Source organism: Panthera uncia (assembly GCF_023721935.1).
Source record: "Panthera uncia isolate 11264 chromosome B3 unlocalized genomic scaffold, Puncia_PCG_1.0 HiC_scaffold_1, whole genome shotgun sequence".
Classification (NCBI taxonomy): domain Eukaryota; kingdom Metazoa; phylum Chordata; class Mammalia; order Carnivora; family Felidae; genus Panthera; species Panthera uncia.
This window is the reverse complement of record NW_026057582.1, coordinates 98,097,851-98,122,329: the sequence shown is the minus strand read 5'-3', so window position 1 is coordinate 98,122,329 and position 24,479 is coordinate 98,097,851. Positions and strand designations below refer to the sequence as shown.

At 41.9% G+C, this 24,479-nt stretch overlaps 1 long non-coding RNA gene across 1 annotated transcript; it reads left to right on the top strand.

Annotated features, from left to right (window-relative positions):
* Positions 1–7,013: 7,013 nt before the first annotated feature.
* On the top strand, positions 7,014–9,736 carry LOC125909027 (uncharacterized). The gene is made up of 3 exons (XR_007453524.1): positions 7,014–7,086; positions 7,243–7,386; positions 7,577–9,736. It is a non-coding gene; the product is annotated as an uncharacterized LOC125909027 (long non-coding RNA).
* Positions 9,737–24,479: the final 14,743 nt, after the last annotated feature.

Below are 24,479 nucleotides of genomic sequence, written 5' to 3'. Positions count from 1 at the left end.
AAAAAAAAAAAAAAAAAAAAAAAAAAAAAAAAAAGGAAAAGAAAAGAGAGAGAGAAAGAAAAGTAGTGGACAGGGGACAGCTGGCTGGCTCACTTGGTAGAGCATATGACTCTTGATCTTGGAGTTGTGAGTTCGAGCCCCGCATTAGATGTAGAGATTACTTAAAAATAAAATCTTAAAAAAAAAAAATGGAAAAAAGCAGCAGAAAATTTGGGAGAGCATCCCCGGAGAATGGGGAGGAGTGGAGAGGGGATTGATGCGTGTTCAGAAGTTCCCTTCAAACAGTCCCAAGATAAGCAGATAGCATGATGGGAAGCATGTACAGTACTATTTACTGTTAACTGCTTAGCTTCCTCAGGTGGCATATCTTTTCCCTAGTAACATATGATGTGAAGCATCTTTTCATATGCTTATATGCCATCTGTCTATCCCCTTTAATGAGGTGTCTGTTACTGTCTTTGGCCCACATTTTTTTTTTTTTTTTTTTTTTTTTTTATGTAGGCTTCATGTCCATTGTGGAGTCCAGCTCTGGGCTTGAGCTCATGACCATGAGCTCAAGACCTGAACTGAGATCAAGACAAAGACAAAGAGATCTTGACAGGCCACAAGGAGGGGCAAATTTAAAATGAACTTTTCCAGGACATCTGTGTGGCTCAGTCAGTTAAGTGTCTGACTTCAATTCAGGTCATGATCTCATGGCTCGTGAGTTCAAGCCCGGCCTTCGGCTCTGTGCTGACAGCTCAGAGCCTGGAGCCTGCTCCGGATTCTCTGTCTCCCTCTCTCTCTCTGCCCCTCCCCTGCTTGTGCTCTCTCTCTCTCTCTCTCTCAAAAATGAATAAATAAACTTAAAAAGTTGAAGAGAAAACATAGTTCAAATGCATTTTGTAAACTCTCATCCCTACATAAGTATAGAGAATTATAATATCTATTCTGTCAACACTAAATTTACTTCTTCTATCTTTCCCATCAGGAAGTTATATTGTAAGCCGATCCCAGACTTAAGCAAGAAATCAAACTTAGATCATCACTGTATTTTCCCAAAGACATTCTGAGCTTTTTCAAATGTTCACATTTTCCTTTTTGCTCTAGGTATGAGTGACTTCTAGCAACTGCTCAGAACTGTGAGTATGTTGACTATGGGGCACCTGCCAGGAATGAGGTTGGGCTCAGAATAGGTGCCATATAGGAGATAATACTTTGGTGTTAGCCAGGGAGACTAAGGACCCAAGCAGGTTTCCATGCAGAACCACACGGGTAGGGGGACAAAGCAGAGGGTGGTTGGGGAGAGCAAGATGGGGAGCGATTCCTCAGGGAGGGGTGGGGTGCATATATGGCTCCATGGTGGACACACAGGGGGACAGCAGGAGACTGAGATGGAAGGTCTTGTCATCAGGGACAAATATATGGTTTATCCTAAGGGCAAAAGAACATATGTAAGGATTTTTAAAAACACATTTAAAGTGTTCTAAAGGAATACTTGGGATTTTTTTTTTTTGTAGACAATATGAAAAAAAATAGAGAGGTAAAAAAGGAGGGGGAAATCATTTAGTGTTCTACTACATAAAGAAAAATCCTGTTAAGGTTCTACACTGTTGAAAGAGTCAGTGTCTGGTTTTCTTCTGGTGGCAATGTAGATAAGAGACCAAAGGGGAATTGAACATAAAGCAGTTGTTGCTAACACTTCTTTTTTTGTGTGCTGGAAGTTTGAGCAACTGCATATTATCTACAGAGCTCACAAGTAGGACTTCCAAGGTATCTAAGAGATCAGCCCCTTTAACTCCTATGGACCGTTCCGCCTCAATCTCCCCAATTAATCACAACCATCAAGCCATGCCTCAGAAACAATGTGGGCCTCTGGCCCTGCATCTCCAGATATCATTCCCATCCCTCCCAAAGCAGCTGAACCAACATCTTTTGAGGCGACCAAATGGTGGAGACATCACCGGCACATCCAGTGTCCACATTTGGATTTCAGCAACCTTCTCCTGACAGATTTCTTCAGAATATCCACATAGGGGCCTTCATTCACATGACGGGCTGAAGGGCTGCAGGGTGACATTCCCACCACCCACTTAGGAGAACATCTGGAGGAATGGGATAAAGGGCATTCTTGACACTTCTCGACGATAAAGACCACCAAGGGGCTAGGGAGTGTCCAGTGTGGCTTGAGGCCAGTCCAGTTCCTGGGTAAGGAGAGACTCAGTCTTCCACAGTGATGTGGGCATACATCTTACCTTCACATGGGGAAAATGATTTTCACTCTCCCTACCTTGCAGAGTTGTAGTGAAGATTGAGTGAACCTAGTGTTTTGGAACAATACAAAATGCTATGAATATGGAGAAAACTGGCTCCTTTTTGCCCCACTGCTGATGTAGGTGTTGAAATGTCATTTATACCCTGTACAAGTAGCTCCAGATATAGAGGCACCTGCATGGATACATGATAAGATAGATAGATAGATGGATAGATAGATAGATAGATTGAAAGGTAGGTTTATATATGGCTTTATGTATATATTTTTTATATTCATATTTATATGTAAAATTCTAACTTAGGGTAGGCAAAATCACTCTTTTAAACCCCAAGCATGCCTGTTCTTTTACCTAAACTAATAGGCTCCATCCCCACCTACCTTACACACTCTGTTGTTGATCTCCTAGCTCTCTGGGTGGCATTTCCATTGGGGGAAAAAAAGTGATGGAAGAATCCCCTTGAATTAGGACTCGAGATAAACAACAACAAAGAGGCTGGAGGGACTTTATCCAAACATATGACCCTTTGGGGCTCTGAAGCAGGCCATTTGGTGACTGGCATATGCAACATCCATTCCAAATCCCATGGGTGACCTTATTAGTAAGGGGGTGGGGTTGGGGGAGGTATGTAACCAGTATCAACCTCAAAACAAAATATTTGATCAAAGTCTTTTGTAATGATCTGTTATTTCCAGTCTTTTGACTCTGCCAGATAACCTACTCTCTCCAGATGGAGAAACACTTTTAGATTGTGACACATATCATTTTTAGTATGCCCACAATTGAGACCAAATATTTGTGTGAATGAGGGTAGGGATGAGTGTGGAGAGAACGTGCTGCATCTCCTAATGAATTGAATTCGACTAATGTATGCCAGCGCTTGTGCTGGGTACTGGAGATACCAAGATAAATGATATATCTGCTGCAAACATTCTAGTGATGCTTCTTGTATTGTTGGGAGGGTTTGGTTTTTGTTTTTGTTTTTGTTTTTGTTTTTGTTTTTGTTTTTTAGTATAACTGGGCCTGCTAAACACTCTACAAATTGCTACCCTGCCAAAATTGTGCCTGGGCTCAGACTATCTCGGTGATGGTGTTTCTCTTGTATGCCAAGGTATCTACTTCTTAGAAACCATCTTATTAAGTCCTACGTAACTTCTGGCTTCTATGCTGAAAAAGTCTTATTTGGGTTTGTTTGTTTTTTAACATTTTCAGCTTGTTTTAAGAAATTCTTCAACAGGAATTAGGCAGGTCAAGAACTGTGAAGAAACCCATCAGGAATGGCAGTGTGTAATAAGCGACAAAGGAGTTGGGATTTGATCCAGATCTTCTGTCTCCAAGCACAGTCTTCATTCTGTGGCACACAGTAGCCAACTTCAGGAGACCGGTTCTGATTGCATGACTACAGAGATTCAAGAGGCTCAAAATGAACCCTGCAACCGGTTTCGAACCCTGTGAGTTCTTTCTTAGCCTGGGTCTCACCTTATCCCAAAGGAATGTTCTTGTGATGAAGACAAGTTGAGAAGAAAGGCTGGCCCCAGCTCACGCATTACAGTCAAAACCATTTGTTTTGTTAACCTCATGTGAACATTACAAATGTGTGATGGAGCAGAGGCCACATCCTTCTATAGATTAGCAATTTCTTGAGTCAACATGGCCCCTTTACCTTGACCTTCAAAGGAAACACTTCAAAGGAAAAAGCCAAGGTCCTCTTCAGATGGTGGGAACTCTGAGGTGGCTCTTGCCTTTGAACTCAGAGGGCTTGGGTGTCAATGCCAACTGGTTTGATTTTGCTGTATGTGAGCATCTGTGTGGGTGGGTGAGTGGGTGCCTCTCTCTCTCAAATTCCTTATGTGTTGATGGTGTCCTTCTTTCAAATAATTTAAATGGGAAGTCCTGTGGAACAACATTCTATGGGAAAGTTTCCCACAGATGGGTTTCAGCAAATGAACTTGTGCTTTTATAGAGAGGGACCTCGTGTTTTCTGAGGACCATGTTTTAAACTACAGCAGTCAGGGAAGGAGTCTAATCCCTGGTATTAAAAAAATGTTGAGTCTGGGGGCACAAACAGCTCCATTTTCCTGTCTTTACGTCAGGGGCTCTAACACAGCCGACACCAGCCAAAGTGCCAGCACGTCCCCCACTCCTGTATAATCACGGGAATTCTGAATTTCATCTGGAGCTATAGTTGTGCCTCCTCGTCCTGCCTGTGCACTCAACTGGGGCCCTAGAAAGTTCTTGAAAAAGTTAATAGCATGGTGTAAATATAGCTGTTTTTATCATATTCAACAAGCAGTAAGATAGAAGAGAGGCAGTTAGGCCCACTGATAGTGTATCTAGTTTCTGTTGGGAGCCCCTCCCCATGGAAGGCAAGGCCTTGTGAAAAATAACAAACTTGCATTTGGATTTCTCTCTGCTCTTAATTAATTAAAACGTGGGATTGAAGTGGCAGCTACGACCTTGAGTTCCACAAGGCTTTATCAGCTGGTGAGAAGACCTCTTTTGCCAACAGCTAATCTGTGTGGAAGAATAGCTTGGCACAAAGGACAAGGAAATGGGCTTGGATTCACATAGCTAGTGCTTTAACTACTACTGCTTTTCAGAAGTTTGATGAGAAGGGGCGCCTGGATGGCTTAGTTGGTTGAGCATCTGACTTCAGCTCAGGTCATGATCTCATGGTTCGTGAGTTTGAGCCCCATGTTGGGGTTGCTGCTGTAAGTGCAGAACCTGCTTCGGGTCCTCTCTCTGCCCATCCCCTGGTCATGCTCTCTCTCTCAAAAATAAACATAAAAAAAATAATTTAAAACATTTTTTTTCAATGAGAATTGGCCCCTGTCCTCACTCTTCTCTTTTACAACAGTTGCTGATACTCTCCCTTGTTCCTTCTTCCAGATAACTTTTAGAATCCTTGAGGCAAATTCTAAGAAAATTCCTATTGGCATTGGATTAAATTTGTAAATTATTTTGGGAGGCATAAACAGCTTTGTGGCGTATGTTCCCTCTTATTGAGAAGGTTGATGCATCTCAACGATCAGTTTTTGCAACATCTTCTGTATGTAATCACATACAGGTCTCACTTGAATTATTGGAAGATGTGAGTGTGGCAGAAATGGCACTCTCCTATATTATTGGAAGAAGCATAAATTAGTGCAAATATTCCAGGAAGGTAATTTGGCAGGAAACATAAAAGATGTGGAGCTCTTTTCTAGGAATTTGACCTAAATTAACCATCAGGGCTGTGAAAGAGGGTTTAGGGGCAAGGATATGAATTGTGTTACTACTTATAATAGCCAGGAAAAAAGAAAGAAAGAAAGAAAGAAAGAAAGAAAGAAAGAAAGAAGAAAGAGAAGGAAAGAGAGAGAAAAGAAGGAATGAGGGAGGGAGGCAAGGAAGGAAGGAAAGAAGGAAGGAAGGAGGCAAGGAAGGAAGGAAGGAAGGAAGGAGGCTTGGAAGGAAGGAAGAAAAAGGGAAAAGGGAAACCTCTTAAGTGTCCAACATAGAGGTTAAATGGTTAAATTATGGTACATCCTTTTAATGGAATATTATGCAGCCATTAAAGTTCATATATGAGAGAACTTCATGACAAAGGAGATTATTCACAGTAAATAGTGAAAGAAAGAAAACGAGTTTCAAAATGGTATAACTGTGATCCTAATTCAGGAAGGAAAAAGCATATATGGATAAAAATGTTGAGGCATTCTCTCAGAACAGAAGTTTATGGATTTTTTTCTCAACATTTTCAAACACAGACAAATACTCTGTAGAAAAGAGAAAGCTTTCCTATGGCCTATAAAGTATTCCCAGGTGATTTATATTTCAATTGCTAATAGGTAGAATTGAGGGATCTGAACTTTGAACCTAAATTTTAATAAATGCATTGTTTGAAATATATACTTTTTAGTATAAACACACACCCTTCTGCTTCTATTTTTTGTAATACTTTCATTAAAAGAGATATCACTGTTTCTCAAATGCCTTTTTTAGTATCAAGATGACCTTGTTTTCCTTGTTAAACCTACTGTTGTACTCCATTGTATCAGGACATGCCCTTGTAATGACCCATCCATGCATTGCTGGAATAAAAGACCGATGTAGTCCTAGAGGGTGGTCACCGTGGACCGTGGACAAGTTACTCACACTCTGGACCTATTTCTTCACCCATAAAATGTTTCCTCACAGGATGTCATGAGGATTAACTAGTTAGTATATGTAAAGCACTCAGACTACTGGCTGACGTATTGGAAGGTCTGTATGAGGATTGGGTTATTGTCTTATTAAACGTTATTATTAGTTTATTTGGTATCTTCTTACAGTATATTTCCTTGTTTTTCATTTAAGATCTGTATTCCTAAGAGAGCTTGGCCTATAGGTTTTCTGTCTTTTTTTTTTTTTTTTTTTAATGATCTCTTGATCAGTTTGAAGTATCAAGGTTATGTAAGCTTTATGAAATGAACTGGGTAGCTGCCCATCTTTTGCAATGTTCTGGAACAATTTCTATCACTTACATTTACTTCAAAAAAGGAAATACCACCAGTCAATTATACCAAATGGTTAGCATGCCAAGTTATAGAACATGATCCAGCTGCTAATCATACCAGTATTCCCAGCTATGTTACAATTTGGGCCTAATAAATGCAAGTCATTTAATTATATCATTTTCAATTTAATGCCATAGACATTTATGAGATATATTGTTCAATGAGAAAAAGAACTTAGAGAACAGCCTGTGAAATATGACCCGGTTTTTCTTTACAATTCACTTACAGACTCGAATGTGTGGGTGTGAGCCTGAACCTGAAAGCTTAGTGGTCATTTCTAAGAAGGGCTAGTAATTAAGGTAATTTTAAAAATTGTTTTCTCCCTTTTTGTTCACCTGGGGTGGTTGTGTGTGTGTGTGTGTGTGTGTTTACATTGAATATGTATTATTCACGTAATCAAAAGCCAAAAAGACATTTTAAATCTCTATGCAAATTTATGGTTATCTACTCACTAGACAATGTTCTTGACCCTGCGGGGATGAAAAAGATCCGCGCAATCCAGTCCCTGCTGTCAGGAAGTCTGTAATCTACATCTGGATGAAGTGGAAACAGACGAGGATGACATAGTTGTACAGGAGTACAAGAGCCAAGAGCTGGAGGTGGGGTGACCGACCAGCCTTCTCAGTTTGCCTAGGATCCGGGGCTTTTCTGGGATACCGGGCTTCTCAGGGCTAGAACCCAGACAGTCCCAGGCAAACAGGGTGGTCACCCTGGCTGCAGGACCCTGTGGCCCAGCAATGCTGACCCAATGTCCATGTGCTTTCCTACCTTCTCCACCCTCCTGTGTAGGTCATTCCAGGCCCTGTGATTGAGCTCCCACCACTGGAAATGTGAGCGGAAGTGATGAGGCTGCTAAGAGTGGGCAAGCATTCTCCAGACCTCCCCTTTCACCTCCTCAGCCCTGGAAGCAGACACTTCTGAGATGGCAGAGTAGACAAACAGAAGCAGCTGGGACCCCTGAGTCACTGTTGGGGAAGAGTTACCAAGGTGAGCTGCCTGACTCACGTGAGACTGTGTGGCATGAGAGGCAAATAAGTGGGTCAAGCACCTGAGATTTCAGGACTGATTTGCCAAGGAGAGCTTGATGACATCCTGACATAAAATAAAGAGCAAAGGCAAGATATTAGGGAAGACTTCATAGGAGAAGCGACGTTTATACAAAGCATGAAAACTGGGTAAGATTTCCACATGCATGGTGGGCAAGGACAGTTCAGGCAGAAGCCAGAGGAGGTAGACAGGGCAGGGCAGGAAGTAGTTCAAGTGCAAGAAGGAAGGGTTCCTGTGCTGGGAGATCAGGTTCGAAAGGTTGGTTGTGCTATTTGAGGAAGGCCTCGCATTCTTCCCAGAAGTGTGAGCTTTATTCCAGAGGGAACAGACAGCAACTGGACATTGCGAGCCATGATGCGTCACAACCGGAAGAGTGCAAAGGAAAGTTTGGGCAGGGGTGACACCGGAGTGGAGCCGGGGGTGAGACCAGTTTGGAGGTGACGACAACTATCAATAGTCCAGCCTGGAAGGAATGAAGGCCTAACCTAGAGCAAGGGTTAGAGCAACATTTGGGAAACAGAAATTGATAGACTTGCTGGCTCCTAATTAGAAGGTCTCACAAAGGGAGAAAGAAGTTGAAAATGATGCTGAGTCTCCCTTCTGCTGATGCTGTTCCCAGAAATAGGGAAGCAAGGACAAGTAGCAAGCCTAGGAGGGAACATGACAAAAGTAGGTTGGGACATGTTAAAGCAGGAGAAGGGAGAGAAGAGGGTGATAGATGCTGAGAAAGAGGTCGCAGAAATGGGGAGAGAAGCAGGAGAGCACAACATTCAGAAATCCAAGGAGGAGAGAATTAAAAGGAAGGAAAAGCGGACAAGAGTGTCACAGCCAGTGGAGAGGTCTCAGCCAATGGACCAAGGACTGAGAAGGGACCGTTGACCGCTGCGTTGAGGAAGTTCTTCAGAAGGTCATTTCACAAGGTGGCTGATACAGAAGGCAAATAAAGATGATGATCGGTGATGAAAGTGTCATGAATGATAGGAACACGGGAATTCATGTTCAAGGCAGAAGCAGCTGGCTAGCCTGCTCCTTTAACTCAACAGGTAGTTTCGAGCTTCAACTATTTGTTAGGCCTGGTATCTGAAGAATGTAATGATGAGCAAGATGTGCTTGCTGCCTCAAGGAGCTTGTAATCCGTGGGGCAGAGAACAGACCAGGCAGTTTCAGTACCATCAGGTAAGTGCCAAGATGGGCTGTACAAGGTGCTCTGAGTGTACGTACAGGGGCCTGTTCTGGTTTCTGGGAGTGAGGGAAGGCTTCCTGGAGGAAGTGCTTTGAAAATCTGGTCTGTCAGGGTGTGAGCCAGGAAGTGTGGGGGTTGGTCAGCCAATGACACAGACAGAGGGGAGCAGGCAGAGACAGCGTTTCAGGCCATGGACAACAGGCGCAGAGGCCGGAAAAAGAGCAGCTGACGCTTTCCGGGAACTACACATAGTCTGGTCCTGGCTGGAGCTCGGTGCTAGGAAATGCAGAGGTGAGGAGGGGTGAGTTGTAAGCGTAGGGTCAGGAAGGACCATTTAAAGAAAGGAGAGGAACAAGGGAATAGCTTGAAGGTAATGGAACTAGGCTGGAGTGTGGCTCACTGAACAAGAAGAGGCCAGGGGAATGGGCAGGTTAAAGGAGAGCACATCGTGGGGTTGTGGGGAGACGAAGGGCTGGGCAGGGGAGAGAGGCAGACATGGGTTGGGGGGGGTGGGTCAAGGTGCAGTGTGGCAGCTGAGGACAGACTCTCGTCCTCCCTACAGGAGAGGAAATAAACAGTTCCCTGGGGTTAAGAGGATCCCTCCAGGGATGGTGGAGGGTGGATAAAAGGAGGAGTGTTGAAATAGCAGCTGCAGGGTCTGTGACAGGGCGCCAACTAGGACGCATTAAAGGCTTGCTGCAAAGTAGCAAGGCCCCAATATTTCCGAGGGCCTTTATCAGCTACAGGAAGTGAAGTTTGGTCTTTTCTCTAAATATTTATTAAATGTAAATGCTAGTACTCTTGAGATACCCCTCCCCACTGCCTGGGAAGGGAGAATCTGGTTTCCACTGGTGGTTTTCCTGTGTGCCCGGGAAGTTTCCCATTCCCTGCTCCGAGCCTCAGGGCCCTCCAGCTGGAGCTCAAGGCCTGCCCCGCCTACCTCCTGTCTGAGGGGACAGGCTGAGCCAGGCCTTCCCACAAGTGGGATCAAGGTGACCTTATCCGGGGTGCTCTGTGAGGCTGAGCTGCCCCCACTGGAGATGACTGTTCTCTTCCATTACAGTCACTACTTGGATCAACAGAGTGACTGGAAAAACAACTTTTAAAATGTAACCTTCCAGGAGATCAAGTCCCAGGTCAACAGTGACAGGCCACGTTGATAGGAGTTTCCCTGGATGTGATGAGATGAGAAGGCGCTTGCCCTCCGTGATCTTCCTCCCAAGAACATATAACCCTGCTGTAATCACAAGGAAAACATCAGACAAATCTTGGCAGAGGAGCATCCTGCAAAATACCTGATAGGTACTTCCCCCAAACTGACCTTGAGGTCAACAAAGACAAGGAAATTGAGAGACTGTCACAGCCAGAAGGAGCCTGAGGAGACATGAGAACTAAATGTGACATGGTGTTGGGTGGGATCCTGGGACAGGATCTTGGGTGCTGGCTTACTCTGCTGTTTCAGCCCTGGTCTCTCCAGTCCAATTTGAAGGTGTTCCCCACCTGCCTTGACCTCTCCTCCTCAGTCACAGCACAGTCTTCCACCTGCCACCCTGACACTAATTGTCCGGCCCCTGTGCTTCCTAGATCTGGAAGATTCCTTCTAGAGCAACCCCCATTTTATGTGATTTCCTTTTGTTTTAGAAAAGGTTTCTTTTCAGAAAAGTACAATGCATAATCTAGCACAACCACTTTTCCACGAAATGGGATGAGCAACTGTTGGTATTTTGTCATCTTTGCTTACTGAATTTTTCCTATGTGTATGCCTTTTAAAATTATACAATATGTGCTTAGATTCTTTCTTAAAAAGTAAAATATTGGGGTGCCTGGCAGGCTCAGTCAGTAGAGCATGTGACTCTTGGTCTCAGGCTCATGAGTTCGAACCCTGCATCAGGTATAGAGATTACTTACAAATAAAATCTTTTAAAAAGTGTAAAAACAGGAGCACTTGGGTGGCTCAGTCGGTACAGCTCTTGATTTCAGCTCAGGTCCTAATCTCACTGTTGGGGAGATCAAGTCCCACATCAGGCTCTTCAATAACATCAGGGAGCCTGCGTGGGATTCTCTCTCTCTCTCTCTCTCTCTCTCTCTCTCTCTCTCTCTTTCCATCCCTACCCCTCTCACACATGTACGCACATGCACACTCTCTCTCAAAATAAATAAATTTTAAAAAATAATAAAAAGATAAAAATAAAAAGTAAAATATTGCTGATAGAATTCTCCTGAGCCAACCTAAGTCTACTTTCCTTTTCCCTCTTTCTCCTAAACCAATCACCATCACTCACTATCACTGCTTTGATTTAGTCTTTTGGTTCTCTCTCATACACGCACATCCACAAACAATATAGGATTCTCTTTTGTGTGTGTGTTTTCATTTACATAAATGTTATCACATGCTGTGACTTTCCTTTTTTATTCAACATAATGATTTTGATCTACATCCATATTGAAACATATAAACCTAGCTTATCCCTTTTAAGCATGGTATATATTCCATCAAGTAAATAAAGTGAAAAAAGTAAAAGTAAATAAAAGCACATTTCACCTATCTATCCACTCTTGATTAAGATGTAGACAGGTTCCAGTTTTTCACCTCTGCCATGAATATGCTAACGCACGCCCCCTTCTGCACATTAGAAGAGTTTTCTGTTGGGTATTTAAAAGGACTGCAGAGTTCAATCTTTGTATGGCTGAGGGATGCTTTGATGAGCCCAGCTGCCTTTTCTTTTGGGATCATAGAGAAGGCCTCCAATAAAGAACACTCCTCTTCCCTACTCAAGTTTTGAATAAGCTGGAAATAAAGCACAGAGCCAATAAAGCCAATATGGCACTATTGTCGCTGATTGAGCCACAATGGAGGAGGGAATAGTGGAGAGCCACATGGGCCTGCTAAGGAAAGCCCATTCTCAAGCAGAGTACCACCCATCACAGACAGCTGGGACCAGGGCAGGATCCCCTCACACCTGTCTTCCCAGCCACCCAGGGGCCAACCCCAGAGGAGCACCAGAATGCATGACCCCTTAGAAGCAGCCTACCCTCAAGAGGATCAGAGCAGTCACTCCCCAGGCAGAGGAGAACCAAGAGGGTATTTCTAGAATAACAGGGGTGGAGTAAAAAAAGTTTCCCCTTAACATGGTCACAGGCCATTAGTCAGCCCTCGTTCATTTGGTGGCCCTTGTGTCAGGAGCACATGCTGGTCTAATCAGGTGTGGCCAAGGAAGGAAGTGTCTCTCCAGAGATAATATATGACCACCCTGCCCATACTAGGGGCTTTGGGTGAGGCGCCTTCCCTTAGAAGAGCTGTGACTGAGAAGGTACTACATGTGGGAACTGTATCACAAGCAGACTTCATGATACGCTCCTGATTTGTTCATTTCAGGGACAAGCTATAATGAATGTGTAATGAAACTTGTTTAGTTGAAGCTATTCAGAAATTACCTATCCAAGTACAGTATAGGCAAAGGTGAGCTTCGCCCAAACCCCAGAGCCCTACTTCACTTCCCGCCCTAGAAACAAGACCAAAAAAAGTGAATATATAGTTCTATACGTTGACATTTGAAGAATAATAACAGCGTCCTTTTACTGTCCTTTTACCTACTGTGTGCCAGGCATTATCCTAAGTGCATTATATAAAACAATCTGATCAGGAAGGTACTAATCACCCCATTTTGTAGATGAGGAAACTGAGACCCAGGTTAACTTTCCCAAGAAACAACCGCAGTGGGCAAGGGGAAGCCCAGAAAAGAAAGTGGGAGGTAAGGAAGGAAGTCGCTGAAGGAACGGAACAGTAGCAAAGGAGCACCAACCAGGGTTGAAAGGAGCCAGGCACCAAGTGCTGCCCTATCCCTATATGTATCATTTTGCCCTCCTTGGAATTCTATCTGTTACAATCTAGTTTTGTTCAGAGTGTTTCAGTTCACATTCTGAGTCCTTCAGGGGTAATGATCTCACACCTCATTTGGACAAGCAAAAAAGAGATTCTGTCACTGAGCTGAAACTGAGGCAAAGCCTATTTGTGATTTTCCCCTGCTCAGGCCTCTGGACAGCGGTTTTGAAGACAGAGTCTGGTTTCAGAAACTAATAAGTCCCAGATGAATTTAAGAAATAATTTCGGGTCACTCAACAATGATTCAAAGATGAGCACTTAAATTTTTTATAATTGTAAACATAACAATACATGTTTATTTTGAAAATTTTGGAAATCGCCAAAATGTATGAAGGAGAAAATTACAGTTGTTCCTATGGCCACAAGCAAGAAACAATCCTGCTAAAATCCTGCTGTGTTCCTTTCCTTGGTGGATGGGGGTATATGTGAATAATAAATGACATCAGACTGAGTGTACGTTTTAACTCTTTCTTTTTTCACCTAAAAATACACCATGAACACTTAGAATAAGAATGGCAATAACTCGTATTTGTTGTTTACTGCGTGCTGTACTTGGGTTATCTCATTTAATTAAACAGAGCCCCACGAACAGTTTCTGAGTTTATTCTAGTTTCATAGATGGAAAAGCTAGAGCTCAGAGAAGGCTGGTAAGGTCATAGTCTTTCTCAGGAATCCTTGTTGGTGCTGAGATTTATTTTTTTATATGTTTGTTAGCCACCTACATCTCATTTTATTTCCTATTTCTCAGCTGAGGAATTCATCTCTTTCTCATTGCTATTAGGAACTTTCTTGTATTTAGGATATTAATCTTTTTGCTCTCAAATAGTAGTTTTTCCTTTTGTCACTTGCCTTTTTAATTGTTTTTTTTTTTAATTTCAGCATACAGAAGTTTTTCATTTTTAAATACTCAAACTATCAATTTTCCTTTATGATTTCTTCCCTTTCTCTGCTTACAAGGGCCTTTTCCACCAAAATATCAAACAGGCTATATTTACTCTAGTTTTTGAAAGGTTTCTTTTTTTATATATATACTTAAATGTAGTACATCTGGAATTTATTTTATTCTGTATGTGAGGGTAAAGATATAACCAATAATTGTCCAAGCCCTGTTAATTGACTGTAATTTCCTCACTGATTTGAAATGCCGTATTTATCACATTATAAATTCTGACATATGCTGTGGTCTGTTTCTGGACTTCCCCATCTGGTGCTATGGCAAACTGTGTAGACTCTTTGCCAACCATTTTTTTTTTTTTCCTTCTAGGCACGCGACCAGACTGCATTTCCCAGGCTCCCTTGCAGTTAGTTATAGTCACATGATCAATGCCATCCAGACCTGGGAAAGGAATGTAAAGGGAAAGCAATGTGTGGCACCTCCAGAATTGCCAATAAAAATAAGACCTCACATAAGCAATTCTCCACCATCTTTCCCCTTCTCAGCTATCTCAGACTGAAAGGATCCCGAAGACAACTTTGGAAAGAAACCCTGTGTTGAGATGGGGGATCTATAAGGTGGAAGGAGCCTGGGCCCCTGAGTCTCTCTGAAAAAGAGCTGCTTGCCCATTTGAAATGCCCATTTTGGACTTCTGTGAATGAGAAATGAACTTCTATTTTGTCTAGCATTATATATTTGAGGGGCCATTTATTAGCCGTTACTTGTTCACTATTTTTGAACAATTTAAGAATCATTTTGGGGTGCCTGGGTGGCTCAGTCGGTTAAGTGTCCGACTTCAGCTCAGGTCACGATCTCGCGGTCTGTGAGTTCGAGCCCCACGTCGGGCTCTGGGCTGATGGCTTAGAGCCTGGAGCCTGCTTCCGATTCTGTGTCTCCCTCTCTCTCTGTCCCTCCCCCGTTCATGCTCTGTCTCTCTCTGTCTCAAAAATAAATAAAACGTTATAAAAAAATATTTAAAAAAAAGAATCATTTTGGTTATTCCCTTTCTAAATTGTGATTTTTATTGAAATTACATTAAACTTATAAGATAATATGGGAAGAATTGTCATTTATAGGATATTGAGTCTTCCAGTTCACAAATATTCTATGTTCTACATTTACTTACATATTGTTTTATATCCTTTATTAAATAGGGTGATTTTCTTCATATAGAGCCTGCCTATTATATACGTTTAAATGTTATTTTTGTAGGATTTTTTCTTTTATATTATACAAATTATTATTATTGGTGTGTTATAGAACTCCCTCTGGTATATCTTATATCTGGCCACCTTAATGACTTCTTAATTGATTTTTTGGTAGAATCTTTTGATCTACTCTAGATTAAAGGCTGGCAATTTTTTTTTTCAGTAAAGGGCAAATAGTAAATATTTTAGACTTTGTGAGAATACAACCTCTGTCAAAACTATGTTATTTCTCAGCCTTTTGGCTAAAATGAAGTGTAGCCTCTATCACAAATATTCAACTCTGCTGAATATCCAAAAATATTCAATAGCAGCCATTAGACAATATAGAAATGAAAGGGCATGGCTATGTTGCAATGAAACCTTATTTACAAAAGCAGTCCCCTGGATGGATTTGGCTTTTAGGCCATCTAAATAAATAATCATATTACTTGCAAATAACAATACACACTTTTTTCTGTTTTAAGATTTACAATATTATCTAGAACTTTTATACTATGTTATAAATATAAAAGCAGTGGTGATAGTATCCTATGTATTTCTTCCTTTAATGAGATTGCCTCCAGTGTCATGGTTAAGAATGGTGTTGCATGGCTATTGATTGGAAAAAGAGGTGTGTGTGAGTGTGTGTGTGTGTGTGTGTGTGTGTGTGTGATTTTATCGTTGTATTCTCTATCATTCTATACCAAGTTTATTGAAAGTTTAAAATAGGAAGGATATTGAGTCTTATGCCTTTTGATCATATGGTAAGATAATGTGACTTGTTTTTTGACCTATTCATGTATAATTTTCATTCCTGTATTTCCCTTTAGCAAACCATCCATGAATTCTTAGGTCCCATAATAAACATTGTGTATATTACTCTTTTAATACAGCTAGATAAAACTTTTGCATGTTTATTAACATGCAAAATTGGACTATAGATTTTTTAAAAATTATCTTTGTCAAATTTTTGTATTACAATCATGCTGATTTTTAAGTGAATTTTCAAATGTTTTCCTATTTCTTTTTCTCTGGAAAAATGTTATAACCTAGGGATTATTTTGATCCTTAAAAATTTGACAGATTGTCAATCTAGTATGCTTTGTTTGGGGTGGTAATCCTTTAGCAATATTTTTCCATTTCTTCCATAGTTTTTGATGCATTTAGGTTTCCTACTCCTAGGCTGGGTGAATATTTTAGAAGAGAGTTATTAGCATGTAAATGTCAAGCTAAAAGGAAAAAGAGTAAAATAGCAAATATTTTAGAAGACACTTGAAATATGGGGAAATTTTTATGAATGCAAGATATAAGAGGCTAGTATCTTCTTGAAAATAATTCTGTTTCCTTAATTTTGTTTGTCTCACATCAGGGCTATTGTAGTCCCTTTTGTTTTAAATGGCCCTGAATAATTCCTATCCATCAATGGCCCGTTTCCATAAATAAACCTCAATAGCCATAGTAGTTGAGATGAATTATTATGAAACTATACTGTTTGATGAGCAAAAAGATGAACCAAAGAAAGAAAAAGAAATCTTGAATGGAAATAGAAAAGAAAGAAAATTAATAAACTTACAGACAATAATAAAGTGTTTATGTCTCGAAGTCCTTTGACCCCTGTCATGTTCTGCGCTGAGCGTGGAGTCTGCTTACGATTCTTTCTCTCTCTCCCTCTGCCCCTTTCCCCCATTCGCTCTCTAAATAAATAAATAAATAAATAAATATTAAAATGGCATCTGGATTTTTTTTCCCTACAAGTCTCTGTATTATACTGTTTGTTTCACTAAACTTTTCTTCATTGATAGCATAATGCTAGCCTGATTGAGCCCAACCTTTGACTAATTTATAAAAATTCCAAAATTACATACTTCAAATTCTTAGGGTTGTCATCTGTTCTTGACTCTATTTGACAGAGAACTTGCAGAGAGAGACTGGGAATGAAAGCAAGGGAAAAATTAAAATAAAGTGACCATATATCCAGATTTAGTGGGGGTCCCTATTCATGTTGTTGGCTTGGCATGATTAATAGTCATACCTCCTTTTACTCTCCAAGTGTCTTTTTTTTTTTTTTTTGGATTAATTATATGGTCAGATGTGGTATGGCAACGTGGTAAGACAACAGACCTTTTCTAAATTGGAGACTGAGACCAAGTTACCAGGTTAGGTGTGTAAACTGTAAGCTGAAGAGGAAAGAGCCCACAAGGACAGCAGGTTCTTTGACACCTGTGATTAATCAGGAACTAACGCTTCCATTCACCACAGAGGTGCCGGAGGAAAAAGAAGCACTGTGGTAGAGAGAGCGAATGAGTCCACGGAGTCTGTGCTTCGAGATGTGTGAGGAATGGGAAATAGGTGTGAGGGGCTGGGAGTGTGGGTAAGGAGGGCACAGCACTAGGAGGTGGAAGGGTTGGGGTGGTAGCGAGTGAAAGAGCACAGTAGGAAACCAGAGAGAGAGAAACGTAAAGTGAAAGCACCAAATGGAAATTTCTCCCTAAGAGCTGGGTTCACATTTATTATTTCCCTGAGGGGAAAACTAACCTAAACTAAACCAAGAAACACCACAATGAGAGGCTAGACACTTTAGGAGACAGAGATACTGACAAAGAGTCTCTCTGTGTCCAAAATAGAGTCAGGCTCCTCCGTGTCCTCTTTCTCACTAGGCCCAACCTCACACTCCATCCTCGGCCTGCTTCTTCCAGTGTCAGCAAGAATCCTGCTGAGTCTTGTTGTGGAAATCCCCTGCTCTTGGTCTGATCAAATGCCTTATTTCCCCACCCTCCATGTCTTCTCACCCTGGTTTGCCTTCAGCAAAAATCCGTTAGGTCAGTTTAGCGGAGTACCCTACGACTCAGTAATTTTCTACCCGCCAACCTCCCCCATCCTGATTCTTGGCTGTAAATCTCCTACTTCTCCTTACTGTGTTAGGAGTTGAGCCCCATCTCTCTCCAACTGCAAAACCCCATTGTAGTAGCCCGCTTGAATAACGTCCTTCCTGCTGTCTTTAACAAGTGTCCTGAATAATTTCTTCTTGAAAAACCCCATGCTAAAATGTCACTTCTGTAGTGTGCAAGGCTATAGAAGAAAGGAAGAAGTGAGAAAATCACCATCATCATCCTCTGGCCCCAATCCTGCTACCACTGGCCAGCTTTAAGAAGGAGCCCAGCCTGACCATCCTTCTCCAAGCAAGTGTCTAAGCTGCCCTGAGCTTTCCTGGCTGTCCAGGCAGAGTTTCTACATCTAAATTCCTCTCTCATAAAATACTTAAGTATAAGTGCTTTATCTCTTCAACCTTCCAAGAGGAAGAGGAGAAGGTTTGTACTTCCCTGACTCTCCCAGCTCATCTGGGAAGAAGTCATCTCACTGCCTTGTATTCTGTGGATTTTGGCCGATGGCTAAATGCAGACTCCAAACATAACCAGAAACCATTACAAAGCCAAAATGGAATAGTAATATCTGGTACTAGACTATAAAATTCAAGACATTTGATCAAACTGAAATTGCATTTTCTTAGAGATGAGCATGAACATTTATATATCAAGATCACTACATTATTTATTAAGATTTTTAAAAGATTGAAACAACCTAAATGTGTAACAAAAAGAGGACTGGTTAAATAAATATATGGAAAAGCTGTATGATCAAATATTATGTAGTCACTAAAAAGCAAGATTTAGAAAAATGTGTATGGACAAAGGAACTAAGCCTGATATATTAAATGGAAAAAATCAGCTATCAAATGGTATACATAATAATTCTAGTTTTGTGAAAAATACTTATGTGTATGTATGTATGCATGCATACAAAAAATACTCTAAATATACATGCCAAAATGATCATGGCAAAATACCAGATGAGCTCTGAGTTTTCCTATATTTTTAATGTTTACATGTGTTTTACTTTAGCATGTGTTACTTTAGAAAGCAAGAGGGCTGCCTGGGTGGCTCAGTCGGCTAAGTGTCTGACTCTTGATTTCAGCTCAGATCATGATCTCACAGTCATGAGATGGAGCTCAGAGTCAGGCTCCTCCCTGAGTGTGAAGCCTGCTTGGGATTCTCTCTCCCTCTCTTCCTGCCCCTCCCCCCACTTGTGCACACGCTCTCTCTCTCTCTCTTTCTCTCAAAATAAATAAATAAATAAATAAACTTAAAAAAAAAGCATTCAAGAAAAAAAATAGTGCCTCTTCTTTATTCATTTGGATAGGGAATTTCTGAGATAAATCATTAAATCTAGTTTTTCTGTTGGTCTTTAAAAGTCACATACATCCTTGACAGTCAAGGATTTCTGTGTGAACTGGTCCAGGTCCAATGGAAGGCAATAAATGACACGGTCCATCGTTCTTAGCCGTGACACTGAATTTCCTTAAACGTATACCACTCACCAACCTGGGCACGTTGAAACAGGTGGATGGGGAGAAATGAACCACTCAAGGTGCTGAATTGCTGGTAGAGATGTTGCTTGAAGGTTGCCACTAAAGCCACAACCAGGCTCCTGTCTCTTTGGCCACAGCTCTTTAAGTATATCTGAAGGCATCAACAGGACCATTTGCCCAATTTATTTGGTATTCTCTGTAATACCCATTAAGACAGTTTCATAAAGCACCCCAAGATATTATTCTAAGCCTGTGTTTACTTTCTGTGGATTTCAAACCCTGGAATTAAATAGCATAGCCATTACAAGGAAAAGATAGAAAGCCACATGGAAACTTTATCTTGTACACTGACTAATGAATACTATATCTTCCACCTATTTGTACTGTTTTCCAATGCATATAAATATTGTTATGGTGAAATATAAAACACATTTTTCGATGGTAATAAATTCGTGGCAGTTTTTTGTTAAGTATTTCTCAATAGATTCTAACTGTAAATGTCCAGTGACTATCATTCGACACTCTTTGTGGTAAAATATGTTAAGAACCACTGCCTCAACCATTTGTGTTTCCAACTCAAGCTCCAAGTTCTTCAGGAAGTTTTGACTACTCCAGTTGACAGCGGCCATGCCTTCCCTGAAATTCCCTTTGTTGCACATGGTTCTATTCTGTTTTCTTTTTGTCTCAATGAAGGTCTTTTCTTCCCTTACATAGACTGGAGGCCCAATAAGGTCAGGGACCCTGTTTTCTGCGTCTTCATCTCTTCCGAAGCACATAGCCCAATGGGGACTCAATGAGTAGCGACTGACCGTCATTGCTCTAGGCTCCATTCAGTCACCTTATTACAGAATCTCCTCAACTTACAGAAAGTTTCCCTTCTAAAGGGCTATTTCTAAGGTGATTTTTGCAAGTCCAGAATTGGGGCATTTTCTTTATTCATTTGGGAAATTTGGACATTTCTAAGCAACATTAAATTCTACCTGTTGTGTTGGACAAAACGGTCATAACTTTCACTGTGGCTCAAGGCTCCACTCTTTTCCATGAAAGGCGACAGGTTTGTAAGTAGAGACCCTTCTGTGTAACGCAGGCCTCAGCCAGATTGCAGGCAAATGCTCTTATCTACATTTTGCTTCGTGTCTAAATCAAGATTGTACTCTTATTATTTCACTTAGAACTTTCTCTTACCATATGCTCTCTGGAAATTATTTTTCTCATTGTTCATAAATTCCAAGTTTGTTTACTCTAGAATACAGGAGAAGTAAAAATAGAATGTTAGGCTGTGAGGGGCAGCGTCTGCCTGAGCTGAGTTTTTTCTGGGGAGTGATAAATGATGCTCAGTTCCCTGTGGGTTAGAGGGCACCCAACTTCAAATAACTACAACATCCGATAACAAAGTTTTTCTCCATCATTTGCAATCCAAACACTAAGAACACAGCCCTGTGGACCCCTCATCCTTCATGTTCAATTGTAAATCCTGATTAAATAGCTTGCAGGTGTCAGGATTAAAGTATATGCAGTGGGAGCCTAAACAGAGGGCCAGCTGGGTTCCTCATTTGCCAGTTGCAGTTTCTTCTTTGTTTTGAAACTGTTGACAGTACAACTAAAAATGTTCCTTAGGGCCCAGGCTGAGTTAAATAACAAGCAGGATGAGTAAGAGAACAGCTGTAGATATTTTTCTGTGTTTAACATACCTGCCTTGTTGATTTATAGGAAGACCCCCATATAATGTACATTTTTGTAATCCAAAACATTTAACCTTTGGAGCCAAGTCTGTGATAGAGACATCAGAAACAGGAAAGGTCTTGATGGGCCCTGTGTTCCAAACATTCCCCCCGCCCCGAAGGAAAAGTGAAATGATGGAATAACTTGATTTTATTATTCAAATGACCGTGGTGATGTGGTCGTAGGCCTCATCTGAAACTCACAGCTAATCAGTGGGCAGGTGAAGCCACGGAAACCAGAAGGGCCTGCTTGTGGCAATGCATCTTGGGAATTCCCCTCCCTCTGCTGGAGCTGGATCGAGGAAGCCAGCTCCGCACTGATCACATGTCCTGCCTTCAGGGAGGGATGTGGACAAGAGCCTCAGTGGACCTGCCAAACCACAGAAGCAGGGCCTTCGGCCACTGGTGAGTTCCTGCCTGTGTGCTACAGCGCTGATAGGCATCATGAGTTTACAGAGAGTGTGCAGTCCTTGAAATTTGTGCTCGTCCTTAGCTAGACTCCTATTAGGAACCTCAAAGCAGCAACTGTGTGCTAATAAGAGCCTATTGCATTTATGGCATTGGGGCAGGGGGCAAGCTGAAACTACAGGTTTAAGATAGAGCCTATGACTTCCTGCCCCAACACCCTTCCACCCCAAAGGACTCATTTGGGCCAGTGATGGCCATCCCACTGCCCTTGCTAGGGGTTTGTTTGGGAATGGGCTTAGGACCAAATCCTGGCCAATAAAATGTAAGGGGAAGCCTGCCAGCTGCTGAAGTCTCAAAATATAGACACAAGAGAGACATCATCTTTTTCTTCCTCTGACATTGCTGTTGTCTAGCTGAGGGAAGGCAGCCAGCGAGCAAAGCTGACATGGAGACGAGGGGGAGCTAAGATGCCTTAAACACTGGGCTCCATAGTGGCATCACCGGGCTGCTGGATCAACCCTGAGCCCACCCTCCTTTGAAACTTGTTGTTCTGTGAGACAGTAAATTTCCAAATTGTTTAAGCCAATAGGACATCACAGCTCTCTATTTATCGAAAGCACTCTAAGATAATTTTCCTTTCAGCATGCTACCTTCTAAACACAACAAAGTATATGTATCAGTGGAGGAGGAACAAAAAGATTAGGGAAAGTAAGACAGAAAACCTGATTTTACCAAAAAACGGCAAAACCTACTTTGTTTACTTTTTCAAACGCAGAACAAGGGATTGGATGTATTTGTATGTGAGGCATGCTTTTAATTAATTGGCTGCCTAGAGGCACCCCAGATGTCTCCGAACTGATGAGGTGGATAGAGGTCCCTTCCCAGTTCATGCTCAGCTTGGATGGGAGAGACCAGAGCTGACTGGAGGAATTAGGCAAGTTAACATCTGCAGGCATCCTTTTGGAGTCAGGATGTTGGCTTCTGCCGGGTGAGAGTCTACCGCAAACAGAGAACTCAATTCATACACAAGGGACAGCCACTCATACCTGGCCAGACCACCTTTTTGGCCGTGTCATAAAATGCTGACGAAACGGAACTGCTAATAAACTGTGCTATTGGAGGGGACGTGGCTTTCACTTCCAGTAAGTTGCTTTATTAATGCCACCGGCTCTTAACCATTTGGTTACTAGCAGTACCTTACTGTTCTGCTGGATGCGATGCAACACCAACGAGGAAAACCTAGGGAGGGCCTGCAAGGGTCCTAGAACTTCCAAAAGATGCCTGCCTGGTTCCATTGATTTCCTTTTAATGATGATTGAAGAGCAATGAATTAAGTGAAAAAGCATTTCTTGAAAAGCAATGAAGCAATCAGTATGTGAGGCATTGCTACTACTGTAAGCGCCTTTCTCTTTGCCTCCCTCACTAGGCTGTCAACTTCCTGAGGGCAGGCAAGGCCTGGGGCTTGTCCATGATGTTCTCTTGGCCCCTGACCAGTTACAACCGGCACACTGTAACTACGGTGTGAAGCAGGCCAGTGGGGCGACAAAAAGAAGGAGGGCAGAGTGCCGCGAGGGACAGAGATTTGCACACATCTCACTCTGTACAACAAACCGCTCAGTATCTCGCCTCAGAACCTAAATTATGTGAACTAAGCTTGAATATATCCTTCGTGATTGAGGATGTTGCTAATGCGTGAGCATCTCGACATCTTTATTGTACAGAATGAGAATGAGAATCATTGTGTGGAGTTACTCTATTCTAGATAAAACCCAGATAAAGACATGCTTGCTAAGTGTTAGGATTCGCCTCTTATTCCCAAAAAAAATTGAGAGCAAGAAAATGACTGTTCCTCCCCCCCCCCCCCCCAAAAAATAATGTTGATGTTATGGTGAAATATGGTTGGGAGCCCTTTTCCTGGCTGGTTACTCATCCTGAAAATGGCATTACTTCCAAGACAATGGTAGTCACATTCAGCCTGACCAATAGCCTTCTCCATGGCCATGTTCACTTTCTTTGATCATTTCCCACTAGTATTGGCTCTAGTTCTGTTGTTATTGCAATTATCATAAATAGATAGCTCTCTACAGATCAAAATGCATGTGTCATAGTGAATCCTCATAACAAACCCCCATGGTAGATATTATTATCCATATTTTGTGAATGATGAAAACAGTCTCCAGGTCTCATGTGACAGAAGGAAGAACCAAACCTAGCCCTTCCCTTTCCTCCTTTCGTTGCTTCCTTCCTTACTTCCTTCTGTCCTTCTTTCCCTCCCTCTTCCCCTTCTCTCCCTCCTTCCTTCCTCTATTCATTAAGCATGTACTTATTTAGCCTTAGTTAAATGACAGTTATGTTACTAAGTACTAGAAACATAGTCACATGAAACCGAATTCCAGCTCAATGAACTCCACCTCCAGCACATTTTCCACTGAGCCATTCTGGGTAAGCCTTTTAACTCCATTACTCTGCCTCAGACCACACCTCCTGGACCCAAGCCTGAACTTGGATCACAGGGGAGCCTGTGACAGGAAAACCTGCCTATAGACCATATGCCTTTACTTCATGCAGTGCTGCCCGCAGAGTCCCCGCCAGAAAAGTGTGGCACTCTGAACAAAGCCTATGCCCACGTCAGCAGTGGCCCCCGTAAGGCCCAGTGAGAACTGAATAAACCCACTCTTACGGGCCCTTGGTGAGCCTGCCCAGATGTACCAACCCCAGGAGCTCTGCAGACGTGGAGAACATTATGCCCAAGCATGCAAGGCCATTATCTCATTTTGTTCTTTTGGCAACTGAGGAAGTAAGTGGTATCATCCCATTTTACAGACAAAGAAATCGAGGCTCCAGAGAGGTGACGAACACACACCCAAAGCTACACAGTTATCTATAGCTGACCTGGGACTGAATTTAGATCTGATCTGACTCTAAAGCTCAAATTTCTCTCCCGAATTAAATGACACTGTCAT